The 4127-nt window shown below is 45.7% G+C and overlaps 1 protein-coding gene across 2 annotated transcripts in view; it reads left to right on the plus strand.

Moving 5' to 3' along the window:
* The window catches only part of LOC125950254 (uncharacterized), a 16443-nt gene extending 13585 nt beyond the window's left edge, over window positions 1-2858 (plus strand). For both annotated transcript variants that reach the window (XM_049678064.1, XM_049678065.1), the window contains one exon: window positions 1-2858. This exon is cut by the window's left edge and continues 1329 nt beyond it. The gene's annotated coding sequence lies outside the window, so the exon portion shown is untranslated.
* The last annotated feature ends 1269 nt before the right edge of the window (window positions 2859-4127 follow it).

Genomic DNA, 4127 nt, shown 5'->3' on the forward strand with positions numbered 1-4127 from the left:
TAGAAGACGAAACGAAAATCGAATGGGAATGGGTTGGGTAGTCGTAGTCGTCTGCTGTACGCAAGGAAAGAATAACAAAAAGCACAGAAACGCCATATTTCGTAAATCTCTTATTAGGCGCCTCCGCTCTTGCCGATTGTGTAGAACTTTCCTGCTCGATGCTTTGCCGCACACCACCCGTCCTGTCGTGCATGTGTATGTGCGCTTTGTTTTGTTCTTGTGGTAAAAGTCTGATCTACTTTTTCCTCTTTTTTATGTTTTTCTTCTTCTTTTATTCGGTTTTGTTTGCTTTCGTCTTTCGGGTTGTCGTTGTCTTTCGGACTTTACATATTTCCGCTCACTGATCGTCACTTCCTTCCAGCGGCTTCATTTTTTCTGGGTCTCGACTCTATTCTACCGTTGTTCCTAGCCTGCGGGTATCCGTTTGATTCTATTCGTTACGTCACCTGACAATAGTTTAATTTCGTAGAGCTTTACTATCTTTATCTCCTTAGGACTACTTCGTCCCTGTTCTCTGTGTCATTGTCTGTCTGTGATGTCGTAGTGTCGTCTGTTCCATTGTACCATTATTTTGAATTAGAAAAATAACAAAGGAAAAATAATACTGTGAATAGTAACAACAGCGTGTAGTAGTTGTGTCAGTAAACAATCGATCGTTCAAATCGAGAGATAAGAAAGGTGAAGCCAAACGTTTACCATAGTGAGAGAGCGAAGCATATGCGAGCGAACGAGGAGCATAGGGTACACTTCAGTGAGAAGCAGTCTCGTTATATTGAAATAATATTCATTACTAGATAATATTCACGATAATAATAACGAATATTAGGTCACATGTCACTACCACTACTACTGCTATTACTACGCGATACTACAACTGTGCTACTACAGCTGCTGCTGCTGCTACTGCTGCTGCTACTGATGCCGCTAGATATCTTCTGAACTAGCGGCTTTATGCTTCTGGCATAGGGCATGGCATAGCGCGCAGGTAGTGGGATTTTGAAGTAAATCTCGATGCTGTACGTTATGTGCAGAATCGGTTTTCAGCACACTCCATCGCACCGTCGTTACTTCTTCGATACGTGATCAGAAGAGCTCTTCAGATAACTCTATTCATCCTCATTCCAATCGCTCCTGTCCCTTAAGTCCTCTGGCGAACAATAGTTTCATGTCGCATGCGCTCTTCTATACAGGATCAGTAGTCAGTCAGTCCGGTCAGGTTACTCGCAATCGCCGGGGACGTCGAATCGGTACAGTAATCGAAACGCAAGCAGCTTAAACAGTCGAGAATTGGAGTGGCGGTTTGGCAGTTAGATAATTAATATGTATATTTAAACATAGTACTAACGATAATAACAAAAACAATTGTTTTAAATTGTTTCCTCTAAATTGTACGCCACTTTGGATGGCCCTTTGTCGGCACGCACGCTTGGTATCGGTCTCGAAATATTCCACTGGAAAGTAAGATGAGCTAGTGCAGCCGATGATGCATCAGTTGATGGGCGCGGAATCGTTTGCCACGCGGTAGATTGAATGCCAACGGTAATGCGGTAGGCACCGGTGCATATACATTACATGTAAAGAAGTGCAGATAGATGGTTGCTTCAGCGTTTTATCGATCTTTTCTGCGAGGAAATTGATCATGTAGCTACTCTGTTTCCGGTACGCAGTCATTGGATTTTGATTCCACATGCACACGATGCGTTTCCAGGACCACGTTTCTTCCTTACGTTGATCTTTCGACTCACCTGCATCAGCAATCTGTGCGGTGCGGCGATAAGCGTGTAACGTGTATAGTGCAGTTAGTCCAACGGTAGAAGCATTGTGTTTGTTATCGCACTGGATGTAACTATGTGGCGTGCTGGTACCCAAGGGCTAGAGGATCGCACTTACAGAACGATCCTACCATCACACGACGACACACCGTGCTACAGAGAGTTTGTTCGAAGTGCGCGCAATGCTTAAAGGATGATGGATAGTGCAAACAACGTCCTTCGATTGTCCTTCCCAACAGAGCATCTGGTCTATCTTATGGCAAGACACAGCAGCATGGAACCTTCTTCACTGTGTACTTGTGCGTAAGCAAACGCTTGCAATTAACAATAAACAGAAATGGTGTAAAACTACTAGACATAAACGGGTGAAAAATGTGGGTGGGAGAGACAAGTTTAGTCAGAAAAATTGTTTTGCGCGACTGGGGAGAAGCATCGCGAAATGAAGAGAAAAAAAATTCACAGTCAACAATGCTAGGCAAACTAATAAAGCTTTCCGAGGCTGTAAGGTGTTTGTAATGCAGAGAAATAGTCAAACGAACCGGATTAATCGGACACTTTGGTTCAAATCTCGTGTACTATCGACACTTGAGCAACAACCAAACTAAAATGGAAACAAGGTGGAGTGAGAAAACCCGAAAAACTGTCGCGGAAGGACTGCCCGTAACGGTTGCCTCCTCGCGGCGGCCACTTTCCTGTGTTCGGTTAGGCTGGCACATCGGTAACAAATGCTGTGTGTGTGGCGCTGCAAGTGACGGCAATGAGGATGAAGGACGAATGAACGGACGGGACGGGCGAGCAAACATAAATCCTTCAGTGAGAATAAACGATAACAAATCAATAAGTAAATAAAAGAGGTAAGCAAATGGGGGCTAGCGGGCGGTGTAAAAGGATAGGGACGACGAAGCCGACGGCCCATTTAGACAGAAAATAGAGGATGTTTCGGTTTAGCGAGCAGACAGGGGAAAGCATGAATCCGTTACATCATAATACACAGATGAATAAAACAGGCAGAAGAAACACAAATAAAAAAAAAGAAATGCAAGTATTATCCTTATGACGAGAAACCAATCAATAATAAATGATGGAAAATCGATGAATCGATGAAAAGTGCGATATAGTTTTCGTTTCCACCTTTTTTTTTTATCTAAAATCTTATCTGGTTGGTGATCGTGTTAAGAGTCTGCCTGTACATGCAATGATTGAAGCTTTCTAAGAAAATGACAACAGACAGACGTCTTGAGCCGATGAATTTCCCAAGGCCTTTGCTGCTTTGCTGCTGGCTGTGTTCTGCACCACATCGTTGGAATCGAACCCGTTGGATTAATCCTGCAATCGATACCATCGTTCCTAGATCGTATCGTACGTTCCTAGACCATTGGTCATAAAATGATGAATAATGTTTTAAGAACTGTGCCTGTCCAGTTTTGGCAGTAGATCTTCCTAGATCAGTATTCTATGGATGCGTACAAGGCATAAGCGATCACTGACCCAACATGAGCGGACAATTCAATTAAAAGCATGTGATACATATGGCTGTAAGCTTTGCACGCCTAGTGTCTAGCTACATATTCTCGGCAAACGTTCGCATTCGACTTACTGCCGACCAACGACAAACAAAGTAAGCTTCTTCGGACCATGACTCAATGATGCGCAATGATGAGGCGGGTGAAGCATCGGTAAAGCGACCACCGTGAACCACCGTTGTGAATGATTCAACCAGCAACACTGGTCTCACGCCCCTCACGACACCGGTATCTGTGTACCACTATCAGAAACGTAACGTCCCTATCTTATCCTAGGAACTAGCGCTCCGACCGCAGAGTTGAGACTGAACGGCGCGCAGTATCTAATCTAGTGAGCATGCGAACTCGTCGTACCCGTCGTTTGGGGTTAGTGTGCCGACGATAGTGCAAAGCCCGTCCACCCCCGGGAGGGGAGAACGTCATCGTCGTCGTTATCGGCCGCCCTTCCCCTGGCGGACAGGTGAGAGCGACCAAGAAGGCACCTCCTTATCGATGATTCCCTCGGCAAGTGTAATCACCGAAAAATCCGATTCCGAGCACAACGCAACACCTGAAGCCACCAACCAGTCACAGTGTGTCGTGCCCCGTGCCTCCGTGGTGGTGCGCTGCGCAAAGGAAGGATGGTCGACCGATTGGCCCATAACGTGCTGCTGGATGTGGAGCAGGCGATTGCGCTGTTCGGTGAGCTAGCCGCTGTAACACCGGACCAGACGGGCCTACAACCACCACGCTCCCTTCTATCCGCCGTGGTGCACAAACTGTGTGAGGAAGAGTTGGGTCACGTCGTCGAGATTGTGCGGTTCCTGCGGTGTTACTATCAATCCGAAACCGA

This window comes from Anopheles darlingi, chromosome 2, assembly GCF_943734745.1.
Source record: "Anopheles darlingi chromosome 2, idAnoDarlMG_H_01, whole genome shotgun sequence".
NCBI lineage: Eukaryota > Metazoa > Arthropoda > Insecta > Diptera > Culicidae > Anopheles > Anopheles darlingi.